Here is a 15,573-nt window from a genome sequence, read left to right as displayed (position 1 = left end):
ACAGAAGAACTGAAAGTTCCTGACAGGAACCACATCTTACAAGAATGGCCCTGACTAACAATAACCTGTACCTTTCATGAATCACTTACCTCACAAAAATCTTCGTTACTCAAACTACTGCAATACAGCGTGCGCCAATACTGCCAGCTAAATAAAAGATTCTAACTACTGAAGGCCTTAACTACTGATAGGCATAGTTAGCAATGAAAGATTTTGATTGAGAACAAACAATGTATTTACCTTAATAGTGTTCAAAAGTCATAATATATATATCAGTTCATGACATCCGGTCTTACAAATTTCGTTTTTCTGACAGACACACGTCCAGATCGTCCTCTCAAAACTCTGGCATCTCTCTCCCCACATCCACCACTGCTGGCGGCTACCTCCATTTGCGCAACGCTATGCGCTGTTCACATCCAACTGCCCAACACTACAATAGCAAATATTCCAACAATGCAAACCAGCCACAGACTGCACACAGCACAGTCAGTGGTTTTCATACAGAGCGCCAAGTGGCGTTACCAACATAAAAACCTAAACAACTGTTAGTAGACAGACTCCTCAAACTAAGTTGCGAAGTCGAGTAGTTATTAGGAAGGTTGGTGTTTTAGTGAAATAGACAACTAACCTGTTTCACTACTGACATAATTTTCTACAGTTTTTGAAAAAGTGGAGTGCTCTAGAGTAGTGTCCCATTTTGATAATAACAGTACGCAGCAAATCAAAATTTGGTTTTCAGAAGGTTTATTCAATCGACAATGCTGTCCACAATCCTACTCGGCAAATTCTACAATGTTTAAACAATATGGCAGCTCTAGTCGATATTTACTGCGTATTATGTTATTAATAGTATATCTGACTTAAGGCTCCCTACATATCTGAAAAAATCAATGCAGGAAATTGTACTTCACAATTCATCACATGAAGACAAGGGAAATTTTCATTGGAGTTCCACAAGGCTGAATGTTGGATCCCCTATTGCTTCTCATAGGAAAGCAGCTATAATGGTTTATTATTATTACTGCCGTCGAGTTACACGAACGTCACGCCCTGCGATGTATCTGACCCGACAAGTGACACGTCACGTCGATGGAAGCCCTGCCTAAAGTATTTTCATCTTCGACTACAGCCGTTATTATTTCCGGAATATCGAATTCTGTAGAGAAGCTGTCCTATGCAACATTGACGCAAACAAGAACAAGCTGAACTATAGCAAACTCGATGTTTGTGTCTGTGGTCACATATAGCTGGGAAGTCCCTAGCGAACTGTATACGACAATATATCCCGAATCCGCTGATATGCCCTGACCGAGGAATTCGAACAGGACGTGCGCCAGCACTGTCATCTAGAGAACGATTCAGTGCCTGCGCTTCGCACTACTGAGAAATGATCTGTGTTCGTTTCACAGCGCTCAGGCGGTCTGGATGAGAATAGTTTTCGCGCTAACGCTACCGTAAAACACTGTGTTGAGATCACGTGAGCTTCGCGTGTGGAAATGTCACACGGTATACGTGAGTGTTTGCAGCAACTAATCGATGACCTACTACGCAGCCTGAGAGAGTATTTAATTGCCAACTAGGAGGCAGCAGCTAGTGCACGATAAAGAATCAGACTTCTGCTAGCATGCTAAGAAAAATATCGACTTACTGAATAATTTTCTACCTACACTGAAAACCGTATACTATGGAACAATTTTACTGCTTACAAATTATGGGATAGAACTGTGTGATTGTGCTGCTCATGCGCATCTGAACAAGATGCTGACGCTAAACAAGAGAGCTGTTATACATTGTCTATGGTACCTGGAGAATCGTCGTGATGCTCTTATCCAAAATAAATGTCTGGCTGTATACTTCATTTATATGGGGTGTCCCAGGAGGAATGGTAAATATTCAGGGGTATGACAGGTACACTCATTTGCAGCAAAAAGTTACGTATCGACATATGCCCTATTCCGGATGGTTTCCAAGATGAGCACATTTTACCACACGTGTGAGGAAAAATCTCAACTACACTTACCCTAATCGCTGGATTGGTCGTGGTAGTACATTTAACTGACACGAAGATCACCAGAAGTTACGCCACAAGATTTTTATTTACAAGTTTGGATGAAGTAAGAGGTCTACAAACGATATGTGAACACGTGCGATGAACTGCTTGGTAGCATCACGGACGCTGATGCCCGCATTGGGGAACGAGCAGAGGCACTCAGACAAGCCACCATGTTCTCACAAGAGTGCACAAATGCACTGAAATTGTCGTTGGAATATTCGGACATTTATTGTGAACTGACAACAGCTGTAATGTGAAATGTACCCTAATGCTTGCAGGTGAATGTGTTACAAATAGCCGGCCGGGGTGGCCGAGCGGTTCTAGGCGCTACAGTCTAAACCGCGCGATGGCTATGGTCGCAGGTTCGAATCCTGCCTCGGGCATGGAATTGTGTGATGTCCTTAGGTTAGTTAGGTTTAAGTAATTCTAGGGGACTGATGACCTCAGAAGATAAGTCCCACAGTGCTCAGAGCCATTTGAACCATTTGTTACAAATACGTAGTTTTCAGTTGATTTTTCGTAAAATCATGTTGTAATCTTTACTAGCTGTTGTACATATCTTAACTTGACAATGTATTGAGTAACACAAAAAATAAATAAGAATGTACAACAAATATGTCCTGTACCGGAAACCATTCGGTATTGGGCGTATGTCTATACGAAGTTTTTTGCTTCAAATTGTCACTTCTGTCATATCTCTGAATATTGAATTTTCCTCCTGGAACACCCTGTGTACAACGATATATCACATTTATTGTAAACCGCCAGGACGAAATACCAAAATGTTATGAAATGCCATAATTGCAGAACAAGAAATAAGCACAGCTACACTATGTAATCAAAAGTACCCGGATACCTGGCTGAAAATGACTTGCACGTTGGTGGCGCCCTCACATCGGTAATGCTGGAATACACTATGGTGTTAGTCCACCCTTAGCCTTGATCACAGCTTCCACTCTTGCAGCCATACGTTCAATCAGGTGCTGGAAGGTTTCTTGGAGAATGGCAGCCCATTTTTCACGGATTGCAGCACTGATGAGAGGTATCGATGTCGGTCGGTGAGGCCTGGCACGAAGTCGGCGTTCCAAAACATCCCAAAGGTGTTCTGTAAGATTCAGGTCAGGACTCTGTGCAGGCCAGTCCATTACGGGGATGTTATTGTCGTGTAATCACTCCGCCACAGGCCGTGCGTTATGAACAGGTGCTCGATCGTGTTGAAAGATGCAATCGCCATTCCCGAAATGCTCTTCAACAGTGGGAAGCAAGAAGGTGCCTAAAACATCAATGTGGGTCTGTGCTGTGACAGTGCCTAGCCAAACAAGGGGAGCAAGCCTACTCCATGAAAAACACGACCACACCATAACACCACCGCCTCCGAATTTTACTATTGGCACTACACACTCTGGCAGATGACGTTCACCCGGCGTTCTCCATACCCACACCCTGCCATCGGATCTCCACACTGTGTACCGTGATTCGTCATTCCACACAACGTTTTTCCACTGTTCAATCGTCCAATGTTTACGCTTCTTACACCAAGCGAGGCATCGTTTGGCATTTACCGGAGTAACGTGTGGCTTATGAGCAGCCGCTCGACCATGAAATCCAAGTTTTCTTACCTCCCGCCTAACTGTCATAGTACTTGCAGTGAATCCTGATACAGTCTGGAATTCCTGTGCGATGGTCTGGATAGATGTCTGCTTATTACACATAATGACCCTCTTCAACTGTCGGCGGTCTCTGTCAGTCAACAGACGAGGTCGGCCTGTACGCTTTTGTGTTGTACGTGTTCCTTCACGTTTCCACTTCATTATCAGATCGTAAACAGTGGACCTACCGATTTTTAGGAGTGTGGAAATCTCGCGTATAGACGTATGACACAAGTGACACCCAATAACCTGACCACGTTCGAAGTCCGTGATTTCCGCGGAGCTCCTCATTCTGCTCTCTCACGATGTCTAATGACTACTAGTGTCGCTAATATGGAGTACCTGGCAGTAGGTGGCAGCACAATGCACCTAATATGGAAAACGTAATTTTTTGGGGGCGTCCGGATACTTTTGATGACATAGTGTATTATATTATCATCATGGAGCCACCCTACAGCTTGCAGATTTTTTTAATACGTGAAAGAAGGAATAAAAGCAGCTGTAGGTACTGTGCCGTGAATTACGGCACATTTGTTTTCCCACACACCGGTGCGGCGTGTCCAGTGCGTTTGGTCTACGGGTAGAGCAGTGGTCAGTGGAGCGCCTCAGTGGAGCGGAGGCAATATCGAGATGGCCGCCGAACAAGTAACTCTGCTAGGGACTTGGAGAGAGGCAGCGGCATGTTTGACGCGTGTAGCCGGAAGCTTGGATCGGAGGAGTGAGGCACCATGGTGAACTTAGTCAATGCTTGCGGTGGCTTGAGGTCAACACGGGACTCGTTCCAGTCTGGAGCAGCGGACGGTGCCTGACTTCATGGTTCCAGAGAACGCAGCACAGCAAGGGGACGAGTGCTATTTTGTAGGGTAGTCAACTGTGACTGGGTAGGCCAAATTAAGTCACCAGGCGGACATGTTTGTTAAGCACAACGAGGCCACTGCAGACACCGATATGTTCGTACTGAAGAAGCTATGTTGGTTGCACTGTGTTCAGTGAACACTTATTGTTTTATTGTCCATATTTATCGTGTCCAGCAGAGAGTAACTAGGATTAGCGTGTTGCTGCTGATGTCTGTTCTCTTGTATTGCTTGTTTAGTGTCTTGAGAGGTCGGCGTCGATGGGGTTATACGTGAGGATTGAGTATTTTTTGTGAAGTTTCATTACTGGGTGTTCTCTTATTCTCCTTTCACGGTGTATCATTTTTGGTATATTACTTCATATCCCATTATTGTAAGGTCGGATAAATTAAGGGGGCTGTTAATTTGAGTAGGAATGTTATAAGGCTTTCGGCACACACCTAACCCATGAGCTCGGAATATAGAGGTTATGGCTTCATGACCTGGCGAGGGCATTTTTTGCTATGTCTTCATCAATCACCTTGAACTTACTGAGGTCACAAATGTACAATGATCTAGAACGCATGACGCCATCAAGAAGGTGGAAAATTTAAAAATTAACATCTTGGGAAATTTAATAACTAAACGTACCGTAGCGGATGGAAGGGAATATTTGTGAGCCAGTCATAGTGCAGGATGGTGCCGGCAGGAAAATTTTTCAGTCACAGTGAGAGATGGCTCTGGTGGGACATATTTTACATCCAATCATAGTGCAGATATTTTCCCAAAACCCGATATGCTCATATGTATTCTATCATTTATCAAAAAATATTTCTGAAGCAAATACATGCACACACACACACACACACACACACACACACACACACACACAGACACAGTACTTCACACGTTGCTCAAAGGTATCCAAACGCTCAGTAATTTTCTTTTTGCGCCATATTCAAAACGCATTTATCCGAAAATTACATGAAGCATTACTTGCATATGTGCGGAGTTCGATTTCTGTACCATAGATGGTGCAGGACACGGACCCGCCAGGTTATCCGAGAGCGCTAACGCGCTGCTTCCTGGAATCGGGTAGGCGCGCCAACCCTGGATCGAATCTGCCCTGTGGATGTGGTTTTTAGGCGGTTTTCCACATCCCGCTAGGTGAATACCGGGATGGTCCCCACTTCCCGCCTCAGTTACACGACTCGCAGACATCTGAACACGTTCACACTATTCCTAGACGCAGACAGCTGGAGTACACTAATTCCGTCCCGGGGGTATGGGGTGGCTGCAGGAAGGGGTCCGGCCACCCCTTAATAATTAACCTTGCCGACCCTGCGAAAGCGTGGGACAAGGCATCAGCTAAAGAAAGAAAGAAAGATGGCGCAGGACACAATGGAACCTTGGATTAATTATTTTCCAGTGACGCTCATCAAGTGTCACAAGGCACACAGCGCGATCTGAAGTGGCAATGGATACTAATGCTTTTTCAGAACTCCCTATTTCGTTATAAATTGTGGTGTGATCACGGAAGGGTGCGACATTGACACATGCATGAATAAAATGATAAAGGGTCCCTCTAAGACATCCAGTTCAACAACTATGCCGGTGCCACATGCCCACCTTCACTGAGCACGTTAAAAATGAACATATGAAGAGACAAACTGTGATGAGAGTCGTAGGTGCCTGTAAACAGACTGCGCTACTGCTCTTCTGGCTGCTTGTAGGCTTGTGGGAGGGTTTCAAGGGGTTGGGGTTGCCTGTGTGCAAGCTCCTAGGACTCTCTTCACAGTTTGTCTCTTCATATGTACATTTTTAGAATGCTCAGCAAATGTGTGTATGTAGCCCCAAAGTTGCTGCCGAAATGGAGGGGGGGGGGGGGCGGTCTTAGACCGATCAAAAAAAATTGTTCAAATGGCTCTGACCACTATGGAACTTAACTTCTGAGGTCATCAGTCCCCTAGAACTTAGAAGTACTTAAGCCTAACTAACCTAAGGACATCACACACATCCATGCCCGAGGCAGGATTTGAACCTGCGACCGTAGCGTTCCCACGGTTCCAGACTGAAGCGACTAGAAGAAGTCGGCCACTCCGGCCGGCTTAGACCGATCCTTTGCCAATCTATTCAACCATGTGTCAATGTCACATTCCTCTGTGATCACGCCACAGAAATGCTCGGTACAGGAGCGTTGAAAAAACGCAAGGACCCTTTGCTGCTTCGGATCACTTTCAAACTTAGTTGAATGGCTTTAATGATCTCTAGTGATTCCACACTGTACATCAGGGCAAAAAATGTTGTTGCTCTGCAGTTCAAAGGGAAGCGATCATTTTCAGTGGGATTGCTGATCCACGACGTCGCGCGATATGTGTGGGAATCAACGCCCCAAGGTTCAAATGGCTCCAAGCACTATGGGACTTAACATCTGAGGTTATCAGTCCCCTAGACTTAGAACTAATTAAACCTATTGACATCACACACATCGATGCCCGAGGCAGGATTCGAACCTGCGACCATAGCGGGCGCCAACGCCCCAAGGAAAAGGGTGGTTTCATTGATGCCCTGCATGACACTACCTGAGGATTTCTTGGATTCTGAGTGGCAGCGTGTCAAATGTTTTCCTCGGACACACATAAGAAAATAGAGATTTCAACACTAGGCGTCGCGGGCCAGACCTCCATCGTGTGGCACGCCCACAGTGGCGATGACCGAAACTGTGGTGAAATATGGTGCCGAGCTTATGTGCTTCTGAGCTCTGGCATTTTTAATCGCATGGGTCGCCACTACCCTGTTTGAAGCGTTGCCGTACCATTGCAGGTTGCAGGCATCTTTGAGCCAAATTTCAAACTTCAGTGTCCCAATGGGAGACACTTGCGACGTTTCGAAAAAGCGATCCTTCCATTGTGTTGCTCTGTTTACTATTGAACAGGGCGCAAAGAATTCAGAGCGTTCGGGTACTTTTGAGCACTCTATAAAATACATTAATATACACTCTTTACGTAATTTTTTGGTAAATGATTTAGAGTGTGATGCAAAAAACGAAAGCGTTCGGTTATTTTTGAGCACTCCGTGAAATACTGTATGTGTGTGTGTGTGTGTGTGTGTCTGTGTGTGTGTCTGTGTGTGCGCGCGTGCGTGAATAATGGAATGCTTTTGAACATGGCGAGTTTTGGCAAAATATCTGCAGTATAATTCTCCAAAAAAATCTCTCTTGTCTAGCTTTGTGATTGGCTGTAAAATTTTCCGGCCAGTGTCACCTTGCACTGTGTTTGGCTGAAAAATGTCCCCCACCATCTGCAATCTTTAATTTTTTAATTTCCGGCTATCTTGATAACGTTATGCGTTAAAGGTTATCGACCTCACGTGACGTCTTCAGGTTATGAAGTCATTGACGACGTCTTGGCAAAGATGCCCTCACGGGGTCATGACTTCTAGATTCGAACTCAGGGTTGGAAGGTGTGCCATAATCTTCACAGCGTTCCTACTTATTTGTGCTGTGGTAGGTATTAGAGCGGTTCCTTTTGATGTATTTTGTTGCTCCGACTTACTGTAAGTATTGTAAGATTATATTATAGTGTGTTTTCTTCTGTCAGGGATCTTTAAAAATGAGCACTGATTGCTTTGATTGTTCCTTCATGTGCAAGCGCCTGAAGTTGTTATTACTGATAAATTAATTGATTTAAATTTTGTCAAGCATTAACGCTCAAACAATACCGAGCCACAAATACGCTTCTCGGGTTTGCCGCCGGATCGTATTGTGTAAATCGCACAATATTTCTTCGATGCAACTGCTCGACATCATCAGGTGGTGGTAGCTGCTGCTGTCACTGCTGCAAGGCGCAGTCAAAAGTCAATGCCCAGCCACTCTCCACTCACACAGCTTCCTACGCCATACTATGAAGTATCCTGTTTTGCTCAAAAGAAATTGTAAGTTTGAAGCACATATAAACATTTGCAAATAAGCTTAGAAACTATTACATTACTAAGCATTTCATACATTGTCAAAACACTTGTACAGAGGGTGTCCCAGTAAAACACCGACAATGCTTAATATGTTGTACAGAAAGACAACTTGATCGGTCTTCAAGAAGGAACCCATATTTGCAAACGCACTGCTTGGATATTGGAGAGCGTCGTGTGTTCTGTTTCGTTTTGGTGTCTGACTACGGAAGGTATGCAACCTTTTAGCCATCTGTGTACTGCGGATGGACGACCTGAGCCTAATAACATTCCTGCGCATGCGCTACATTCCTCCACACAACCCTTGTGCGCATTCTACTGCCGACCTTGGGTGGTTCAAAATGGTTCAAATGGCTGTGAGCACTATGGGACTTAACATCTGAGGTCATCAGTCCCCTAGAGCTCAGAACTACTTAAACCTAATTAACCTAAGGACATCACACACATCCATGCCCGAGGCAGGATTCAAACCGGCGACCGTAGCGGTCGCGCGGTTCCAGACTGAAGCGCCTATAACCGCTCGGCCACATCGGCCGGCCCTTGGGTCGTCTGCCAGTGCAGTAACGTTGTTGACTGTAGTGAGGTATGAACCAGTACACAGCTGCGGAATGACCGACATGTTATTTGCATACGGCAAAGCGCATTGCAATGGGAGAGCTGCTGCAATATTCTATACGAGACGTTGTCCAAACATACATACCACACTTCATTCTACGTTCACAGACATCAAGAGATGCCTCAGAAAAGTCGGGAAGCTGCACGTTGACATTTTCTGCCTGAGGAGTGTGTATTGTACAGTAAAGTAGTACCACTTTGTACTTGGTACTTACGGATACTATTCCCAGTCTACTGTTTATGCTCTCATAGGTTTCACCCACACTCGGTTCTAACACTGCAGTTGGAGGAGGGCATGCTGACAATGTTCGAATATAACCCAGGTACCAGCACTCAGCAAGTGGCTCAGCCGTAAAAGTGCCGTGTGGCTTCTTGTCCATTAACACCGGCTACATCCATACCATATGAAGAAAGTCCAGGCATTACAGGAGGAAGACTATCCACGACGCGTATAGTTTGCGCTGTGGTGTGTACAATAATGCGTACCCTAGCCACAATTTCCGAGCTTGGTGTTGTTCATGGTTGAATGCACTTTTACTAGAGACGCCATATTAAAGACAAAATGCATGTTTGGTCGGACGAATATCCGCGTGCTTAGGTGATTGAAAATCACCAACACGTTTCCAGAATGACATTTTCACTCTGCAGCGGAGTGTGCGCTGATATGAAACTTCCTGGCAGATTAAAAATAAGTGCCGGGCCGAGACTCGAACTCTTTCTTCCAGGAGTGCTAGTTCTGCAAGGTTCGCAGGAGAGCTTCTGTAAAGTTTGGAAGGTAGGAGACGAGGTGCTGGCAGAAGTAAAGCTGTGAGGACGCGGCGTGAGTCATTCTTGGGTAGCTCAGTTGGTAGAGCACTTGTCCGCGAAAGGGAAAGGTCCCGAGTTCGAGTCTCGGCCCGGCACACAGTTATAATCTGCCAGGAAGTTTCATTTCATCACCAACACATGGTCGGTATTAACATCTGGGCTGGGATAATCGCTGACTATGTCATTGGGCCACATCGAATGCCAAACAAATTTACAGTACCAGTCTACCTCACATTTATTAGAAATGTTTTGCCTGCTGTAATGGATGTAAAGCCACTAAATTTTCAGATGAGCATGTGGCTATAATACGACGTGCGTGCGGAATCACCTCAGCGTCTTATATTCCAATTGATCGATCGGTGGCGGTGGACCAATTCCATATTCAGCATGGTCCCCAGATCTGACACCTCTCGACTATTTTCTGTGGGGTAATATGAAGAGGATGGTGTGTGGCACACCAGTAACGCGAGCGGAGGCCTTTATTCCGCGAGTCCACGGAGGGACTGAAATACATCAAAGACAAGCGCACTTATTGGTTCATGTGCATGAGACTCAGCATCGCCGATGTACGTTCTACACTGAAGTAGGAGGTACGCAGTTCGAAGCCCGTTTTTAACGTGGACAGCGCGATGTGGAACTCACGTTAGGTTTATTGACGTAATGTGGTACGCACACCTATCTCAGTTTTCGACGCTCCCCAGCGCCCATGCATTGTGATTCCAGATATTGGTTCCTTCTTGAAAACCAATTACTGTACCTTCGCGCACAACATACTAAGCGTTGTCAGTGCTTTTTGGGTTACCCTGTATATGTAAACTAAATTTTGTAGTAACTTTTATACATACATGTCATATTTATTAATTGTTTGTTACAGAAATATGATATGCATTCACCTTTTACGTAATACATTTACAAAAGTTATCATGTGATGACTACACGCAAAACGATATGTAAATAAATAAATAAGTCACAGTAGTAAGACAAACTTAATACAGATCACGAAATACAGTGATTTACTGTACTAATCATTTGACCTGTTTTTCTCCGAAACACTTGCTTATTAGAGTAAAAAGCAATTATCAATTCTCAACATATTGTGCAATACCGAATACCACTGCGACAGTGAGACAGAAGGGGAATGATAATCTCTTCAGTTAGTTCCAAGTCATGTAGTATTGGTTTATAGGTCGACAGCGTTTTTGGCACTAAAACAAACGTCAATCTACCGTCCCCCGATTTCAAGATATGGATAATGGACAGAGAGAGACCTGCCGCGTTTCAATCGGCCACAAAGGACAACACAACGCTGCGATCCAACCGGTAATTAGAAACTGCCCGTGGTTTCTAAAATTTCAGGTGAGCAGAAGTCTGGTGACTACCCCGGTAAGAATGGTTACCCAGAATGGTTCAGCTCCTTCGCAGTTACACATTTGACAAGCATAAAGGATTAAGCCTTCCTACGACTGCCAGCTTCTTCGGAGCAGAGCGAAACCGTTTACAGAAAAACCAACGAAAATGAAGGTGCCACTTTCAACAAGAGCTCCAGTTTTCTTGTATCATGTAGATACTTAAAATGCAAAGTCCTTTTGACTTTGTACGAAATAGCGTGTTTATAAAATCTGGTGCTCAATCTATGGTTATAACTACTCTTTAATATCCAGGTGTAAGTTCCCCAATCTCTTTTGAGTTCTTTTATGCTTTGATTTCAAAAATTGATATCATATTCAGATTATTTAGCTCCTTGTATTGTGCCTATGAGGATACTGTAAAACAATATTAATTCATTGTTCAAACTCTTTGTATTGTGGTTTCTCGGTGTAGATGTTATTACATTTGTACAAAACTTTTGGCAACGTGGTTCAATTAGCCAAATCCCTTAAGATAAGAAACTGTGATAGATAGAAGGTTAAACCATAAAAAAATAAAACTTTCTGTCAGTAACAGCCGGGCCAGTAGACCCGCAATGATTTGTTTAACTTAACACTACAAAAAGTGCTATTAGCGAAACTTGCAGGTTGACGTAATGTGGTACGCACACCTATCTCAGTTTTCGACGCTCCCTAGCGCCCATGCATTGTGATTCCAGATATTAGTTCCTTCTTGAAAACCAATTACTGTACCTTCGCGCACAACATACTTCTGACGTAATTTTCTTTCAGAGATTCCCATTCCTTTACCAGCACGGAAAGGTACCTGCGGCTATTTCCTCTTCTGTGTTGCCACTAAGGTCAGTGGCCTGGCTCTCTGTTACAAATGCAGACACAAATTACCGGCGCAGCAAACACGTTAATCTTCTGACGTTTACTTCCGCGGCGGGGCCAACGCCAAGCCGTAGATGCAAATGAGGCGAGGGATTTCGACCAGCCAAGTGTTAAGGGGTGCTACTGCGGAGATTGCCGGGCATCGGAAGACAGTACAATCAAACTCAGAAGCCTCAAACTCAAACAACTGTACTCTACTTTTTTATTACTGTCCTCCCGCTGTTAATGTTTAATTAGGCGGCATAAATGAATTCACATCACCAGTGACATAAGAACAAGAATAATAACCAAAATGTAATCGGGCTCATTGTAAAGACATAAGGGTACATTTACCAATAAATTATGCCAACAAAAATAACAGCTCTGTTCACGATCACGGTGCAACATCTGAACTGAATTAAGGCGTTACCAATAATGAATACAAAACTCAAAACAGCATTTTCTATCAAGATGCCATTTTTGGTCTATGTACAGCGCCACTATCTATCGGAACGACCAAGCGAGTTGGCGCAGTTGTTAATACACTTGACTGGCATTTGGGACGACGCCAGTTCAAAGCCGCGTCCGGTAATCCTGATTTAGGTTTTCCGTCATTTCCCTAAATCAAAGAAATGTGTGTGAATTTCTAAGGGACCAAACTGCTGAGGTCATCAGTCCCTAGACTTACACACTACTGAAACTAACTTTTAAACTAGCTTATGCTAAGAACAACACACCCATGCCCGAGGGAGGACTCGAACCTCCGGCGGGAGGGGCCGCGTAATCCGTGACATGGCGCCTTAAACCTCGCGGCCACTTAGTGCGGCCTCCCTTAATCACTTCAGGCAAATGCCGGGACGGTTCCTTTGAAAGTGCACAGTCGACTTCCTCCTCCATCCTTGCCTAATCCGATCGGACCGACGACCTCGCTGTTTGGTCCCATCCCCTAAATCAACCAACCAACCAACCTATCGAAACTTCATAAAACTTTAGAGCCTGAAGCGAGAATATTTCACGATGTCCCATAACAGATCCGGCATTTATCCAGGCGAAATTGGCCGAGATGAAAAATGTGTTGAATAACATACTGAACGCCCCTCGTACATCTGTAGATGTAGATACACAAGAAGACAATTACTTTGACTTTAGAGAAGGAAAAGGCAAAACAGAGGCCAGTATGAGTTTGCCTTAGTTAATGGAGGCTAAGCCTAAGTAAAATAAAGATACTTTCACGGGATTAGTAGAGCCAAAAATGCGTTCGTCAAAGTAAAGTGATGAAGAAGTTTCAAATCATTAAAAAAAAATTTGTACAAGCTCTAGATGAAGGCGGTTGATATACGATTGGTACAATAGCCAAGTGCTCGGATTAAAAAGGGTGTAAGACAGTGATTCAGTCTTTCTGCTCTATTGTTCAACCATCACATCGAAAAATCAACGAAGAAAATAAAGGAAAGGTTCAGAATTGGGAGTGAAGAAACTGTGACGGAATAGGTTCGCTGATGGCATTGCTATCCTCAGAGAAAGTGGGGAAGAACCACAGAATCTTTTGAACGGAATCAATAGTGTAACGAGCGCAGAATATTGATCGAAAGTATATCAAACGAAACAGAAGATGATAAGGAGTAGCAGAAATGAGAATATGGATAAACATACCATAAAAACTGGTGACCATTTGGTTGATAAAGTGAAGGAATTCTAATACCAGGCAGCAAAATAACGAAAGACAGACGAGGTAATAACCACACAGAAAGCAAATTAGCGCAACTACAGAGAGTATTCCTCGCCAAAAGAAGTTAAAGATTGACATCACTAACGAGAAGAGATTCTTAACACTCTACTTCCAGCCCAGTATTGTGCGGAAATTGTAAACTGCCTACATTCTTTTTAAGTCTTCTAATGTCATGTAAATGCCTTCAAAAATGTCCTCACCTGTATAAAGTTTAGCCGGCCATTGTGGCCGTGCGGTTCTAGGCGCTTCAGTCTGGAACCGTGCGACCGCTACGGTCGCAGGTTCGAATCCTGCCTCGGGCATGGATGTGTGAGATGTCCTTAGTTTAGTTAGGTTTAAGTAGTTGTTTAAGTGGTTCTAAGTTCTAGGGGACTGATGACCTCAGATGTTAAGTCCCATAGTGCTCAGAGCCATTATGTAAAGTTTACCCTAAAGAAATTATTTGCAACACTATCTCACTGCAGTTTTAAAAGGAGAGAAATGTATGGAAGATTAAGTACAACATACTTTTTGCAATGAAAGAGTAGTGGGCACAACTGAACATTTGACTGAATTCTATCATCATACTCACTTGTAACAAGTTCATAATCTGATTTATCTGATTTGCAGAACGTTTAAGTAACCAGCCTTGTAGGGAAGTTATATGCAATGAACATGCGTGGCTCAGTTTGTTAACCTAACCTTCTCTAGGTAGACATTTGAAATTGATCGACCATGAGGTCATGTTGCATTCTAAGGGGAAAAAATGACACCTCCCAAAGGAATTATCCGAATAGGACGAAAATCGGTAGATGTGATGTACAGGACAGACAAACAAATGCTTATAATTTCAGAAAAACTGGATGATTTATTCAACAGAAAGAGCTTCACAAATTGAGCAAGTCAATAAGTCCACCTCTGGCTGTTTTGCAAGAAGTTATTCGGCTTCTCATTGATTGATAGAGAGATTAGATCTCCTCTTAAGGAATATGGCGCTACATTCTATCCAACTGGCACATTAGATCATCAAAATCTCGAATTTGTTGAAGGTCCCATGCCCAAAACGGTCCAAACGTTCTCAACTGGGTAGAGATCCGGCGGCCTAGGTGGCCAAGGTAAGGCTTGGTAAGCACGAAGACGAGCAGCAGAAACTCTCACCGTTTGCGGGCGAGTATTATCTTGCTGACATATAAGCTGAGAATAAATTGCTACAAAGAGCAACAAAACAATGTGTAGAATATCATCGACCTACAGCTGTGCCGTAATGATTTTGCGGATGACAAGCAAACGGATCCTTCTGTGAAAAGAAATGGCAGTGCAGACAATGACTCCTGGTTGTCTGGCCCTCCAACCGGCATGTAATTTTGACGATCTAACGCGCCAGTTGGGCAAAATATGGTATGATGTCCCTCATGAGGACGTCCAACAACTCAATTAATCAATACCAAGCAATACAACTGCTTGCACAAGGGCCAGAGGTGGACCAACACGTTATTGACTTGCTCAATTTGCGAAGCTCTTTCTCTTCAATAAATAATCCTTTTTTTAAAATTGTAATCGTTTGTTTACTTGTACGTGTACATCACATCTATCGATTTGCGTCCTATTCTGATAATTCCTTCGTGGTGTGTTGTGGTTTTTTTTTCTTAGAGTGTATTACAGTCAATATTGTTCCATTATTACTATCCACATCGCGATG

This window comes from Schistocerca nitens, chromosome 1, assembly GCF_023898315.1.
Source record: "Schistocerca nitens isolate TAMUIC-IGC-003100 chromosome 1, iqSchNite1.1, whole genome shotgun sequence".
In the NCBI taxonomy this organism is placed as follows: Eukaryota; Metazoa; Arthropoda; class Insecta; order Orthoptera; family Acrididae; genus Schistocerca; species Schistocerca nitens.
This window is presented reverse-complemented; position numbering follows the sequence as displayed.